This window comes from Aquarana catesbeiana, linkage group LG03 (assembly GCF_042186555.1).
Source record: "Aquarana catesbeiana isolate 2022-GZ linkage group LG03, ASM4218655v1, whole genome shotgun sequence".
In the NCBI taxonomy this organism is placed as follows: domain Eukaryota; kingdom Metazoa; phylum Chordata; class Amphibia; order Anura; family Ranidae; genus Aquarana; species Aquarana catesbeiana.
The window spans coordinates 318,556,847-318,573,687 of record NC_133326.1 but is presented as its reverse complement, the minus strand read 5'-3'; the positions used below and the strand labels follow the sequence as shown (position 1 = coordinate 318,573,687).

The following is a 16,841-nucleotide window of genomic DNA, read 5'->3' as shown; positions in this document are numbered from 1 at the left end:
ACTCATCTACCACCAATGGTGGCAATGCCTCTAAGGTTCCACAGAAAATGGGGTGCCTTGCCGTGGCTCTGTGGCTTACGCATGCATTTGTAAATGTGTGCAACTAAACCCCTGTCTTTGACACATACTGCTCAACAGGACAGTTTGGTTGGTCACAGGCTGGTTGGTAAGTTGAGTGTGGAAATGTCTTATTTTTATGTGTTTGCCTTTGCAATGCTCCTTTCTGCAGTGACCAGTTACAGGTGGGGGCGGGCAGTAACCACTTTTTTGTACCAGCAAGGGTGGAAATACCTCTTAGGCTCAGCTACACCCACTGATCTACCACCAAGAGTGGCAATGCCTTTTACTGTAAAGTGTTTTCTACATTTGTAATATAGTCGCATCTATGGGATTTTTTTTATTGGATATTGTAATAAAATTTCACTACTATTACTTAACAATACTGGTGTGGTACTGTTACATTTCTATATAAATGTGTTCTTTAGGGTGTTTGCTTTATGTAAACAGATGGGGATGGGGATTCCATTTGTTTTTTCTGATCCGCCCACTGCCTGATTGAAAAAAAAAAAATACACTTCTATGGCCAACCTTAAGGACTTTAGCAGCCCATAGATTATGCAACTTTCTTTTACACAATGGGTGAATGGAAAGAAAATTGCTTGATTTCCCCCATCAACACAGATGGGGGAATCCCTCCCATAGCGCTATTGTGTTTTGCCAGCGGGGTGCTTTCCCTGCTGGCAGAACAGAATGATCATTGCCAGCTGTGATTGCCTGAATAAAAATCCCACAGACTGGTTGTACTGAAGTCAATCGATTTCAGTACAACCAGCCTGCCCATGGACAGATTGAATCTCAGGCCTGTCCCTGCTGAACCAGCCGAGGTTCAATCCTTCTGTGGCCAGCTATAGATTGTAAGATCCGAGAGGGCTGATATGAATGTGCAATATAAATGTGTAAATTGTCGGCATTATAGAAACACTTGTGATAAATAAAGTACATTTATGCGTCAATAAAATCCCGTAAATTGAAAAGTTGTAGCTGGTGACTGGGTCTCTTTATAGGATATTTCGTGAAAGCAATAAAGAGTAACAATCTTATGTAGGGACAAACCTGCAACTAAACATATATATAGAGTTAGGGCTGCACCTTACAGAGGAGCCTTGGCGGGGCGCTGCGGCTTCCACATAGATTTGCAAATGAGTGCCAGAAAAGCCTCTGTTTTTACCCTGAATTGTTAGACAGGACAATTTGTTTCTTTTGCTGGCTGGCTGGTAAGTGTGCTGGGAATTTTTTTTTGCCTGTATTGTGCAATCTCCTTCCATGTGCAACCATAAAAAGACAGAGAGGGCGCCCAGACCTAGTGCTTTATCCTAAAACCATCCCTTTATTAATATAAAAAGTGGTAAGTATTATACTCACAAAATAACAAATGTATCAAGCACATCACATAGTACACCGTCATCCAATCCACATTGCATCACGTGGTAGGAGAAGGTGAAGATCCAATACGCTAATGCATTTCGAGGACTAGCTTCTTCAGGGCTCTGAGGAAGAGGCTAGTCCTCGAAACATGTTAGCCTATTGGCTCTTCACCTTCTCTTACCACATGATCTGATGCAATGTGGATTAGATGACGGTGTACTATGTGATGTGCTTGATACATTTGTCATCTTGTGAGTATAATACTTACCACTTTTTATATTAATAAAGTGATGGTTTAACCACTTAAAGAGGAGGGCCCATCAAAAAAAAAATTAAAAGTCAGCAGCTACAAATACTGCAGCTGCTGACTTTTAATTGGACACTTACCTGTCCCTGGGTCCAGCGATGCGGGGGATGGAAGCCCCGCTCGTCTCCCCCTCCGTTTGGCGGCGCCGGCATTGCAACTGTGGGCGCCGGGCTGTGGTTTCACAGCCTGGCACCCACTGCGCATGCGCGAGCGGCGCCGAGCGCCGTGATTGGCCGCTCAGTCACCTGGGACCTGTAATGGGTCCCAGATGATTGACAGGAGGGAGGGAGCAGAGCTGAGCCCTTCCTGTGCCGAGACGGAAGTGATGTCACCAGCCCAGGCACTGAAAGAGGCAGATTACGAAGGACCCCCTAGCAACAGGCATTTAGGGGTGAGTAAAAAAAAAAAAATATATCGAAAATTTTTTTTTTTTTTTTTTTTTTTTTTTAGGATTTTTCATTTTTTTTTTTTTTTGGGTGGAACACCACTTTAAGGACCAGCCTCGTTTTGGATTTTAGGTGTTTACATGTTTAAAACAGTTTTTTTTGCTAGAAAATTATAAGTTATAAAAACCATTATATATGGTTTTTCTTCTAACACCCTAGAGAATAAAATGGCGGTCGTTGCAATACTTTTTTTTGCACCGTATTTGCGCAGCGGTCTTAAAAGCACACTTTTTTTTGAAAAAATTCACTTTTTTGAATAAAAAATAAGACAACAGTAAAGTTAGCCCAATTTTTTTTATATTGTGAAATATAATGTTACGCCAAGTAAATTAATACCCAACATTTCACGCTTGAAAATTGCGCCCGCTTGTGGAATGGCGTCAAACTTTTACCCTCAAAAATCTCCATAGGCGACGTTTAAAAAATTCTACAGGTTGCATATTTTGCGGTACAGAGGAGGTCTAGGGCTAGAGTTATTGCTCTCGCTCTACCGGTCGCTGCGATACCTCACATGTGTGGTTTGATCACCGTTTTCATATGCGGGCGCTACTCGCGTATGCGTTCGCTTCTGCGCGCGAGCTCGTCGGGACGGGGGGGTTTTAAAAATTTTTTTTTTAATTATTTATTTTACAATATTTTATTTATTTTTACGCTGTTTTAAAAAAAAATGGTGTCACTTTTATTCCTATTACAAGGAATGTAAACATCCCTTGTAATAGAAAAAAGCATGGCAGGACCTCTTAAATATGAGATCTGGGGTCAAAAAGACCTCAGATCTCATATTTACACTAGAATGCAAAAAAAAAAAAAAAAGTCATTTAAAAAAATTACATTTGAAAAAATGTGCCTTTAACCACTTGCCGACCGCCTCACGACTATATACGTCAGCAGAATGGCACGGGCAGGCAGAATCACGTGATCTGCCTCCCGTGGGCGGGGGGTCCTATCGGACCCCCCCCCCCGGTGCCCGAGGCGGTCGGCTTCTGTCTGGGAGCGATGAGAGGTGAGGGGGAGACCATCCATTCGTGGCCCCCCCCTTCGCGATCGTTCCCAGCCAATGTGAATCTTCCTCTGCTGCTGTATGCTAAACAGCAGCAAAGGAAATGATGTCATCTCTCCTTGGCTTGGTATTTTCCGTTCCGGCGCCGAGGAGAGAAGACTTCACTGTGAGTGCACAACACATACACACACAGTAGAACATGCCAGGCACACAATACACCCCAGATCACCCCCCCCATCACCCCTCCCCCCCCTGTCACACTGACACCAAGCAGTTTTTTTTTTTCTGATTACTGCATGGTGTCAGTTTGTGACAGTTACTGTGTTAGGGCAGTTAGTGGTAGCCCCCTTTAGGTCTAGGGTACCCCCCTAACCCCCCCTAATAAAGTTTTAACCCCTTGATCACCCCCCGTCGCCAGTGTCACTAAGCGATCATTTTTCTGATCGCTGTATTAGTGTCACTGGTGACGCTAGTTAGGGAGGTAAATATTTAGGTTCGCCATCAGCATTTTATAGCGTCAGGGACCCCCATATACTACCTAATAAAGGTTTTAACCCCTTGATTGCCCCCTAGTTAACCCTTTCACCACTGATCACCGTATAACTGTTACGGGTGACGCTGGTTAGTTAGTTTATTTTTTATAGTGTCAGGGCACCCACCGTTTATTACCAAATAAAGGTTTAGCCCCCTGATCGCCCAGCGGTGATATGCGTCGCCTCAGGCAGCGTCAGATTAGCGCCAGTACCGCTAACACCCACGCACGCAGCATACGCCTCCCTTAGTGGTATAGCATCTGTACGGATCAATATCTGATCCGATCAGATCTATACTAGCGTCCCCAGCAGTTTAGGGTTCCCAAAAACGCAGTGTTAGCGGGATCAGCCCAGATACCTGCTAGCACCTGCGTTTTGCCCCTCCGCCCGGCCCAGCCCACCCAAGTGCAGTATCGATCGATCACTGACACTTACAAAACACTAAACGCATAACTGCAGCGTTCGCAGAGTCAGGCCTAATCCCTGCGATCGCTAACAGTTTTTTTGGTAGCGTTTTGGTGAAGTGGCAAGCACCAGCGGCCTAGTACACCCCGGTCATAGTCAAACCAGCACTGCAGTAACACTTGGTGATGTGGCGAGTCCCATAAGTGCAGTTCAAGCTGGTGAGGTGGCAAGCACAAGTAGTGTCCCGCTGCCACCAAGAAGACAAACAGGCCTGTCGTGCCCATAGTGCCCTTCCTGCTGCATTCGCCAATCCTAATAATTGGGAACCCACCGCTTCTGCAGCGCCCGTAGTTCCCCTATTCACATCCCCAACCAAATGCAGTCGGCTGCATGAGAGGCATTTTCTTTATGTCCTCCCGAGTACCCCTACCCAACGAACCCCCCCAAAAAAGATGTCGTGTCTGCAGCAAGCGTGGATATAGGCTTGACACCCGCTATTATTGTCCCTCCTGTCCTGACAATCCTGGTCTTTGCATTGGTGAATGTTTTGAACGCTACCATTCACTAGTTGAGTATTAGCGTAGGGTACAGCATTGCACAGACTAGGCGCACTTTCACAGGGTCTCCCAAGATGCCATCGCATTTTGAGAGACCCGAACCTGGAACCGGTTACAGTTATAAAAGTTAGTTACAAAAAAAAGTGTAAAAAAAAAACAAAAAACAAAAAAAAACACAAACAAAAATATAAAATAAAAAAAAATAGTCGTTTTATTGTTCTCTCTCTCTATTCTCTCTATTGTTCTGCTCTTTTTTACTGTATTCTATTCTGCAATGTTTTATTGTTATTATGTTTTATCATGTTTGCTTTTCAGGTATGCAATTTTTTATACTTTACCGTTTACTGTGCTTGATTGTTAACCATTTTTTTGTCTTCGGGTACGCCATTCACGACTTTGAGTGGTTATACCAGAATGATGCCTGCAGGTTTAGGTATCATCTTGGTATCATTCTTTTCAGCCAGTGGTGGGCTTTCATGTAAAAGCAATCCTAGTGGCTAATTAGCCTCTAGACTGCTTTTACAAGCAGTGGGAGGGAATGACCCCCCCCCCCCCACCGTCTTCCATGTTTTTCTCTGGCTCTCCTGTCTCAACAGGGAACCTGAGAATGCAGCCGGTGATTCAGTGTAAGCAAGTAAAGGCGCAAAAAGGCTGGGTATTCCTATGTTCCCATTATGTAGATGACAAGAGGTAATAATGACTAATAAAGTCCATAAAAAGTCTATGTGGGCAAACAGACTCAAAAATTCAAAGTCCACACAGATGGCTGCCTTCCTGGAAGAGCTGAACCTAAGCCCCAAAAATCTGCAGAAAAAACACAAGGAAAGGAGGCGCCTCTAAGTGCAGTATTTAAAACCAGATTTAACACCAGATTTAAATCTGGTTTTAAATACTGCACTTAGAGGCGCCTCCTTTCCTTGTGTTTTTTCAGTGATTCAGCCAGCTGACCATAGAGCTGATCAGAGACCAGAGTGGCTCCAAACATCTCTATGGCCTAAGAAACCGGAAGCTACGAGCATTTTATGACTTAGATTTAGCCGGATGTAAACAGCGCCATTGGGAAATTGGGGAAGCATTTTATCACACCGATCTTGGTGTGGTCAGATGCTTTGAGGGCAGAGGAGAAATCTAGTGTCTAATAGACCCCAATGTTTTCAAAAAAGAGTACCTGTCACTACCTATTGCTATCATAGGGGATATTTACATTCCCTGAGATAACAATAAAAATGATTTAAAAAAAAAAAAAAATGAAAGGAACAGTTTAAAAATAAGATAAAAAAGCAAAAAAATAATAAAGAAAAAAAAAAGCACCCCTGTCCCCCCTGCTCTCGCGCTAAGGCGAACGCAAGTGTTGGTCTGGCGTCAAATGTAAACAGCAATTGCACCATGCATGTGAGGTATCACCGCGAAGGTCAGATCGAGGGCAGTAATTTTAGCAGTAGACCTCCTCTGTAAATCTAAAGTGGTAACCTGTAAAGGCTTTTAAAGGCTTTTAAAAATGTATTAATTTTGTTGCCACTGCACGTTTGTGCGCAATTTTAAAGCATGTCATGTTTGGTATCCATGTACTCGGCCTAAGATCATCTTTTTTATGTCATCAAACATTTGGGCAATATAGTGTGTTTTAGTGCATTAAAATTTTAAAAAGTGTGTTTTTTCCCAAAAAAATGCGTTTGAAAAATCGCTGCGCAAATACTGTGTGAAAAAAAAAAATGAAACACCCACCATTTTAATCTGTAGGGCAGTTGCTTCAAAAAAATATATAATGTTTGGGGGTTCAAAGTAATTCTCTTGCAAAAAAAAAATAATTTTTTCATGTAATCAAAAATTGTCAGAAAGGGCTTTGTCTTCAAGTGGTTAGAAGAGTGGGTGATCTAAATGTTGTGCATAAAATGCCAAGACAGTTCAAAACCCCCCCAAAATGACCCCATTTTGGAAAGTAGACACCCCAAGCTATTTGCTGAGAGTCATGTCGAGTCCATGGAATATTTTATATTGTGACACAAGTTGCAGCAAAGAGACAAATTTTTTTTTTTTGCACAGTTGTCACTAAATGATATATTGCTCAAACATGCCATGGGAATATGTGAAATTACACCCCAAAATACATTCTGTTGCTTCTCCTGAGTATGGGGATACCACATGTGTGAGACTTTTTGGGAGCCTAGCCACGTACGGGACCCCGAAAACCAAGCACCGCCTTCAGGCTTTCTAAGGGTGTAAATTTGTGATTTCACTCTTCACTACCTATCACAGTTTCGGAGGCCATGGAATGCCCAGGTGGCAAACCCCCCCCCCCCCCAAATGACCCCATTTTGGAAAGTAGCCACCCCAAGCTATTTGCTGAGAGGTATAGTGAGTATTTTGCAGACCTCACTTTTTGTCACAAAGGTTTGAAAATTGAAAAAAGAAAAAAAAAATTTTTTCTTGTCTTTCTTCATTTTCAAAAACAAATGAGAGCTGCAAAATACTCACCATGCCTCTCAGCAAATAGCTTGGGGTGTCTACTTTCCAAAATGGGGCAGTGAAGAGTGAAATCAAAACCTTACACCCTTAGAAATCTTGAAGGCGGTGATTGGTTTTTGGGGTCCCGTACACGGCTAGGCTCCCAAAAAGTCACACACATGTGGTATCCCCATACTCAGTCACTAAATCAATATATCATTTAGTGACAACTTTTTGTATTTTTTTTTTTTTTATTTTTCTCATTATTCAATCACTTGGGACAAAAAAAATTAATATTCAATGGGCTCAACATGCCTCTCAGCAATTTCCATGGGGTGTCTACTTTCCAAAATGGGGTCACTTGGGGGGGTTTTGTACTGCCCTGCCATTTTAGCACATCAAGAAATGACATAGGCAGTCATAAACTAAAAGCTGTGTAAATTCCAGAAAATGTTCCCTAGTTTGTAGACGCTATAACTTTTGCACAAACCAATAAATATACACTTATTGACATTTTTTTTACCAAAGACATGTGGCCGAATACATTTTGGCCTAAATGTATGACTAAAATTGAGTTTATTGAATTTTTTTTAGAACAAAAAGTAGAAAATATCATTTTTTTCAAAATTTTCGGTCTTTTTCCATGTATAGCGCAAAAAATAAAAACCGCAGAGGTGATCAAATACCATCAAAAGAAAGCTCTATTTGTGGGAAGAAAAGGACGCAAATTTTGTTTGGGTACAGCATTGCATGACCGCGCAATTAGCAGTTAAGGCGACGCAGTGCCAAATTGTAAAAAGTGCTCTGGTCAGGAAGGGGGTAAATCCTTCCGGGGCTGAAGTGGTTAAACTACTTTTTTTTTTTTTTTTTTTTTTTAATTGCATTTTAGTGTAAATATGAGATCTGAGGTCTTTTTGACCCCAGATCTCATATTTAAGAGGTCCTGTCATGCTTTTTTCTATCACAAGGGATGTTTACATTCCTTGTAATAGGAATAAAAGTGACACAATTTTTTTTTTAAAAACAGTGTAAAAATAAATAAAATAATGTAAAATAAATAATTTTTTTTAAAAACCCCCTGTCCCGACGAGCTCGCGCGCAGAAGCGAACGCATACGCTAGTAGCGCCCGCATATGAAAACGGTGGTCAAACCACACATGTGAGGTATCGCCGTGACCGGTAGAGCGAGAGCAATAATTCTAGCCCTAGAACTCCTCTGTAACACAAAACACGCAACCTGTAGAATTTTTTAAACGTCGCCTATGGAGATTTTTGAGGGTAAAAGTTTGACGCCATTCCACGAGCGGGCGCAATTTTGAAGCGTGACATGTTGGGCATCAATTTACTTGGCGTAACATTATATTTCACAATATAAAAAAAAATTTGGGCTAACTTTACTGTTGTCTTATTTTTTTATTCAAAAAAGTGAATTTCTTCCAAAAAAAGTGCGATTATAAGACCGCTGCGCAAATACGGTGCAAAAAAAAGTATTGCAACGACCGCCATTTTTTTCTCTAGGGTGTTCGAAAAAAACAAACATATATAATGTTTGGGGGTGCTAAGTAATTTTCTAGCAAAAAAAAACAGTTTTAAACATGTAAACACCTAAAATCCAAAACGAGGCTGGTCCTTAAAGTGGTTAATAAATCAGTCTGAGGGACGCAGGTCACATGATCACAGTCACTGTATAGCAGGGGTAGGGAACCTGGGGCTCTCCAGCTGCTGCAGAACTCATGCCTCTGGGAGTAATTGGAACCGCCAGCCTTGCAATGCCTCATGGGAAATGTAGTTCCACAACAGCTGGAGGTCCCCCAGGTTGCCTCCCCCCTGCTGTATAGAGTGTCGCCGCTTCCGTTAAATGTATCTGTGTCACGTCACAAGTTTTATGTACAAATAAACCGCGTGGGATTGGCCTACCACTGAGATTCTACATCCTACAGCACCCCAACCACCTACAGGTTCCAGCATGCTGTGGGGTACCTGGGAATGCTGGGACTTGTAGTCCCCCCTATGTGGGTGGAGGACTGCGGCTGATCCCGTCATAAAAAAAAAGCAAAAAAATCAATAAAAAATAGTTTTGTAGGTCAAGTCTGTAAAGTATGATGTGCAATATGGCTTCTTAGACTGATAGATTACTGATCTGTAGATTTTGTACACATTGTAGAATATGAAATGATATAGAAACGATTTTACCAAAAAGTATCTAAATTGTGTATCTAAATGACCCGATTAAACTTTACAAGTGTGAAGAGATCCTGTCTGCCGGTGTCTCTTTGTTCTAAAATACAGAAGTGATCAGGAACTGATTTATAAAAAAACATTAAAACAAAATGAATCCCCGCTCTTTTGACTGCAACAACTTTTTAACGACTTGACCTCCGGAAGGTTTTACCCCCCCTCCCCCCTCTTCATGACCAGGCCATTTTTTGCTATTCAGCACTACACTACTTTAACTGGTAATTATGCGGTCATGCATCACCGTACCCAAATTAAATTTGTATCATTTTTTTTTTCACACAAATAGAGCTTTCTTTTGGTGGTATTTATTCACCAATGGGTTTATATTTTTTTTTGCTATGTAAATGAAAAAATATCCAATATTAAAAAAAAAAAAGTTTCTTTGTTTCTGTCATAACATTTAGCAAATAAATAATCTTTTTTCATAAATTCAGGTCAAAATGTAATCTGCTACATTCCTTTGGTGAGAATTCCCCAAATCAGTGTATTCTATTTAGTCTGTAGAAAATGGATAGAGTCCACAAACTATGATATACCGTATTTATCGGCGTATAACACGCACTTTTTCCCCTTAAAATCAGGGGAAAATCGTAGGTGCGTGTTATACGGCGATCCCCGCTATTTCGTGATCTATCGGAGCGATCGCCGCGATCGCCACCGACATTCACATAGCGTGTAGTTTTAAATATGGCGCCGCGGAGTTCGGAGGGACTCGGCGGAGCTGAACGAGCGCCGCCGAGAACACAGTGACTGGGCGGAGCCGAGATACACATAGCCGAGGGTTCTCGGCTCTTCTCGGCGCCGTTCACAGTCACGCCCAGTCCCGCCATTGGACCTGTGTTATGTCCATCATAGGGACTGGGCGTGACTGTGAACGGCGCCGAGAACCCTCGGCTATGTGTATCTCGGCTCCGCCCAGCCACTGTGTTCTCCGCGGCGCTCGTTCAGCTCCGCCGAGTCCCTCCGAACTCCGCAGCGCCATATTTAAAACTACACACTAAACTTGTGTATGTCGGCGGCGATCATGTAATGGACACTGGGGGCAAGGCTGCACTGACCACTGGGGGCAAGGCTGCACTGAGGCAAGGCTGCACTGACCACTGGGGGCAAGGCTGCACTGACTACTGGGGGCAAGGCTGCACTGAGGCAAGGCTGCACTGACCACTGGGGGCAAGGCTGCACTGACTACTGGGGGCAAGGCTGCACTGAGGCAAGGCTGCACTGACCACTGGGGGCAAGGCTGCACTGAGGCAAGGCTGCACTGACCACTGGGGGCAAGGCTGCACTGAGGCAAGGCTGCACTGACCACTGGGGGCAAGGCTGCACTGAGGCAAGGCTGCACTGACCACTGGGGGCAAGGCTGCACTGAGGCAAGGCTGCACTGACCACTGGGGGCAAGGCTGCACTGACCACTGGGGGCAAGGCGCGTGTTATACGCCGATAAATACGGTATATCTGAATATCGATTGATATCTTGAATATTTTTGATTGATCAATCTTGATGAACTGATGGACTATCTAATTTCTCAACACCCAGAAAATGCCAAGGACTGTAAAAATATCCCCCAAATTCCCCTTTTTGGGAAGCAGACAGATATTTAGACAGTCCGAGGTATTTAGTAAGAGGCATGGTGAGTTTTTTTTAAATTGTCATTTTTTTGTCTCAATTTTTTGAGAAATAAAGAAATTAAATAAAATCAGTTTTTTTTTTCATCATTTTTTTTTTTTTTTTTTCCATACTGTCACCAGTGCAGTACAATGTCATCATATGACTTGTGTGTTAGTGATAATAAATATGGGCTTGCGACAGTATGTAAAGAAAAAAAAAATTTTTTTTATTACATTTTGTATACATTTAGTAATGAACCTTTTTTTCTGTCTTTTTTTTTTTTTACTATTTTACATCCTGTCATCAGAGTAGTTGTGACTGTTTTACGCTGGGGGGGGGGGGGGGGGGGTTGAACAGGTATTTTTTTTAAACTGTTATTGCTTATAATCGTGATGATCACTGTTATAAGTAATAGTTAACTGTCATGACTGGCTTTCCATTCACTACAGCTTGCTTACTGTTATGATAGGCAACATCTACATCACATGTTACAGGGCGCTGTGATTGGCCCAGGTACCCACAGCAGACCAATCACAGCATCACAACAGTGACCAAGTGGTTCATGAATAAAAGCCATTCATGACAGTTTACGGTAAAGCGGAACCTTCAGTCATTTTTTCATCTTTCCATCTATTAAATCTTCTGCCCTTGTTGTTGTTGTTTTACCTTTGGATTGTAAAACATTTTTTTTTTCTGCCAGTAAATCCCTTATACAGCCAACTTCCTGTTTCTTGTCTGGTCATTAGCCTAGGCTTATGACATCATGCACAGCTCTCTCTCTCACTCTCATGAAGGGAGAGGGGGGTGAGTCATAAGAGGGCCAATGAGAGCTGCAGAGCCGGAGGTGTGCCTCTGTGTGTCTGTGTAAATCCAGGAAGTGAGCAGACAGCAGCTTGAGCTGCCCACAGTTAAAATGGCTGCAGCCAGACTCAGTGGAGGGAGATTTCTGCAGCATATTTGGCAAGTACAGAATCACTATATATATAAAATAATATGCAAAGTGGTTGGAGGGAAGCTTCAGAATGGCAAAGATGTTTTTATTACAAATTATGTGAGTGGACTGCAGTTCCTCTAACGACTTGACCTCCGGAAGGTTGACCTCAACCCGATAGAACACCTTTGGGATGAATTAGAGCAGAGACTGCGAGCCAGGCCTTCTCGTCCAACATCAGTGACCTCACAAATGTGCTTCTGGAAGAATGGTCATACATTCCCATAGACACACTCCTAAACCTTGTGGACGGCCTTCCCAGAAGAGTTGAAGCTGTTATAGCTGCAAAGGGTGGGCCAACTCAACATTGAACCCTACGGACTAAGACTGGGATGTCATTAAAGTTCATGTGTAGAGTGTAGAGGCAGGCGTCCCAATACTTTTGGTAATATAATGTATATACAGTGCCTTGAAAAAGTATTCATACCCCTTGAAATTTTCCACATTATCTCATGTTACAACCAAAAACGTGAATGTATTTTATTGGGATTTTATGTGATAGACCAACATAAAGTGGCACATAATTGTGAAGTGGAAGGAAAATGATAAATGGTTTTCAATTTTTTTTTTTACAAATAAATATGTGAAAAGTGTGTGGGGTACATTTGTATTCAGCCCCCTTTACTCTGATACCCCTAACTAAAATCCAGTGGAACCAATTGCCTTCAGAAGTCACCTAATTAGTAAAAAGAGTCCACCTGTGTGTCATTTAATCTCAGTATAAATACAGCTGTTCTGTGAAGCCCTCATAGGTTTGTTAGAGAACCTTAGTGCACAAACAGCATCATGAAGGCCAAGGAACACACCAGACAGGTCAGGGATAAAGTTGTGGAGAAGTGTAACCGCTTTCCGACCAGCCGCCGTCATTATACTGCAGCGGGTTGGCTCTTCTGCGCTAACCGCCGTAGGTGTATGTCAGTCTTTGCACAGGAGATAGTTGGCGCGCCCTGCGGGAGCGTTGCCCGTGGGTCCGGAGGACTTGATGGTCGCCGGCGACCCGCGATCGTTATGCACAGAGGCAGAACGGGTAACTGGCGATTCCCTGTTCTGCCAGATGACATGTCAGAGATCTTCTGTTCCCAGTGATCTCTGTCATGTCCCTTGCAGCCCATCCCCCCTACAGTTAGAACACACCCAGGGAACACACTTAACCCCTTGATTGCCCCCCCCCCCAGTGTTAACCCCTTCCCTGCCAGTGCCATTTATACATTGATCAGTGCTATAAAAAACGCACTGATCAATGTAATAATGTCACTGGTCCCCAAAAAAGTGTAATTTGGGGTCAGATTTGTCTGCCGCAATGTCGCAGATCGCCGCCATTACTAGTAAAAACAATAAATAAAAGTCCCTAAATCTACCCCATAGTTTGTAGATAACTTTTGCGCAAACCAATCAATTTACACTTACTGCGATTTTTTTTTTTAACAAAAATATGTAGAAGAATATATTTCGGCCTAAACTGATTAATAAGTTTGTTTTTTTTTTATATTTTTTGGGGGGGGGATATGTATTATATCAGAAATTAAAATTTTTTTTTTTTCAAAACTGTCAGTCTTTTTTTGTTTATAGTGCAAAAGAATAAAAACCGCAGAGGTGTTCAAATACCACCAAAAGAAATCTCTATTTGTGGGAAAAAAAGGACGTCAATTTTGTTTGGGTGCAGCCGCCGCAGGACAGCGCAATTGTCAGTCAAAGCGACACAGTGCCGGATCACAAAAAATGGCCTGGTCATTAAGGGGGCAAATCCTTCCGGGGCTGAAGTGGTTAAAGCAGTGTTAGGTTATAAAAGAAATATCCCAAGCTTTCAGAAAATGGAAAGAATATGGCTCAACTGCAAACCTACCAAGACATGGCCGTCCACCTAAACTGACAGGCCGGGCAAGGAGAGCATTCATCAGAGAAGAGCCAAGAGGTCCATGGTAACTCTGGAGGAGCTGCAGAGATCCACAGCTCAGGTGGGAGAATCTGTCCACAGGACAACTATTAGTCGTGCTCTCCACAAATCTGACCTTTATGGGAGAGTGGCAAGAAGAAAGACATTGTTAAAAGAAAACCATAAGAAGTCCCATTTGTAGTTTGTGAGAAGCCATGTGGGGGACACAGCAAACATGTGGAAGAAGGTACTCTGGTCAGATGAGATCAAAATTGAACTTTTTTGCCTGAATGCAAAACGCTATGTGTGGGGGGAAAACTAACACTGCACATCACCCTGAACACACCATCCCCACTGTGAAACATGGTGGTGGCAGCATCATGGTGTGGGGAAGCTTTTCTTCAGCAGGGACAGGGAAGCTGGTCAGAGTTGATGGGAAGATGGATGGAGCCAAATACAGGACAATCTTAGAAGAAAACCTGTTAGAGTCTGCAAAAGACTTGAGACTGGGGCGGAGGTTCACCTTCCAGCAGGACAACGACCCCAAACATACAGCCAGAGCTACAATGGAATGGTTTAGATCAAAGCATATTCATGTGTTAGAATGGTCCAGTCACAGTCCAGACCTAAATCACATTGAGAATCTGTGGAAAGACTTGCTGTTCACAGACGTTCTCCATCCAATCGGACAGAGCTTGAGATATTTTACAAAGAAGAATGGGCAAAAATGTCCCTCTCTAGAAGTGCAAAGCTGGTAGAGACATCCCCAAAAAGACTTGCAGCTGTAATTGTAGTGAAAGGAGGTTCTACAAAGTATTGACTCCGGGGGGCGCCATACAAATGCCCCCCACACTTTTCACATATTTTATTGTGAAAAATGTTGAAAACCATTTATCATTTTCCTTCCACTTCACAATTATGTGCCACTTTGTGTTGGTCTATCACATAAAATCCCAATAAAATACATTTACATTTCTGGTTGTAACATGACAAAATGTGGAAAATGTCAAGGGGTATGAATACTTTTTCAAGGCACTAATATTTGGGGGTTCTAAGTGAAAAAGTAAAAAAAAATTGCCCCAGCAGGCAGCAAGTGGTTAATATGTTACAAACAGAATTGAATAAGGTCCCCTTTGCTGGCTAGAGATCTGTGGTAGATGCTCCACACACCACAAGTGAACAGTTCAGATATATTTTAATAGGTCGAAGGAGGAAACCAACATTTTTTTTCAAGGCCCCAACATAGCCGGCTGCATCAGAGTTTCCAGACCGATGACACTGCCTATGGACAAAGTTGCACGATTGGTGGTATTTAGACCAGTACAGTCTCAGGCACAGGGGTCTTCTTTATTTCCTAGCAGTGACGCTGCACTGCGGTGATAAGGATTCTTTCCTTGGCCTCCCTTTTCTGCCATTGGCTGGATGTGTGCAGGCCGAGCCTCGTACTGAGGTTATAAGCGGAAAGAGGCTCCATGGAGATGGGCCAGGAGTTTGGAGGTCTTTGGAAAAGCCTGAAGGCTGCTGAAGAAAACAACCATCATCTGGATTCAGGGAAGCATCCTTCAATAACTGGAAGAGAAACAAAAGATCAGGTATTCAGAAAGAGATTTCTTCCAATTAGAAAACGTAATTTCCTGTGCATTCACTGGGACAGGAAATCAGGGTGAATGTTCCCAATGGGGACACAAACACCAATAGCAATTTTGAGAGAGGTTCTAACCCCCTGGTGCCCAACTGGTGGCCCTTTGGCAGTTCAATGTGCAGCCCCTGGGCCCCTGCCAACTGTGTTTGTATGTTCTTGCCTAGACTGACTTCCAGCAGTTAAAGGCCAATTGAACTTTTAGTTTAAATCTGCTAAATACATGTCAGGTTCATAAAAGCAAAAGGTGTGCACAGCCTGAGTAGAAAAGCCAGTCCCCTGCCAGCATGCTGCAGAGTAGCACCCATGCCCTCTGTATGCGGAAGCAGCAGCCTCTCTGCACATGCCCCCCCCCCCGCTGAGTCAGACCAGGAGCTCTCCAATCAGCAGGGAGCAGTAGCTTTTCAATTGAGAGGCTTATAGGGGTTGTGTTGAGCCTCTGAAGACCACAGCAAGGGTGCCACTCTGCAGCATGCTGGCAGAGGACAGGATTTTCTACTCAGGCTGTGGCTGCTTTATAAAAAAAAAGAAAAAGAAACACAACTGTAAAACTTTGCGCATCTTTTGGGAAGTAGCAATGTGGGTAGGTGACAATGACAAGGAAATGGCACCAACATCCCTGTAGATAAGTGTAGACAAGGGAAATTTTTGAGGGTGCCGGCAAAACAAGAAGAAGTCATTTCAATACTCCGCAATATGTATAAAAAAAATGAAAAGATTTTTATTGCTACATACAAGACAAAGTTAAAAGGTTTTTTTGGTACAGTGGAACCTCGGATTGCGAGTAACGCGGTTAACGAGCGTTTCGCAATACAAGCACTGTATTTTTTAAAAAACGTAACTCGGTTTATGAGTGTTGTCTCGCAAAACTAGCACAATTCAGGCCAAAGTGGTGGGCAGTACCGCTTTTGGCCTGAGGTGGGGGGGGGGCGCCGGAGCCAAGCAGAGCCGAACGTCCGGAAATGCACGGAAAGGCCCCGAGTACAGCACGGCTGACCTCGGCAAATCTCGGGTAGGAAGTCTTTCCGAGGTTTGCCGAGGTCAGCCGAACTTTTCTCGGGCCTTTTCAGAGGCTCTCCAGCCTCCCCCCCTGCCTCTGCCCGCATGCGGTATTGCATCCCATTGAAGTAAATGCGGAATGAATTATTTTCGTTTCCGTTGACTTCAATGGGAAAACTCGCTTTGATATGCGAGTACTTTGGAACACGAGCATTCTCCTGGAACGGATTATGCTCCTAATCCAAGGTTCCACTGTATAAGTTATGTGCACATGTACAAGGAAACATCTAGAATTCAAAGCAGATGACAACATTGAATCACTCGGCAATATCATTGGAGTGATTGTCCCGACATGTTTCGCCACTCTGGGCTCA

The 16,841-nt window shown here is 43.1% G+C and overlaps 1 long non-coding RNA gene across 1 annotated transcript in view; it reads right to left on the bottom strand.

Annotated features, from left to right (window-relative positions):
- Nucleotides 1-15,390, bottom strand: part of LOC141134540 (uncharacterized) — a 64,395-nt gene extending 49,005 nt beyond the window's left edge. The window contains exon 1 of the long non-coding RNA XR_012243192.1: nt 15,051-15,390. This is a non-coding gene — a long non-coding RNA (uncharacterized lncRNA). The remainder of the gene's footprint in view (nt 1-15,050) is intronic.
- Nucleotides 15,391-16,841: the final 1,451 nt, after the last annotated feature.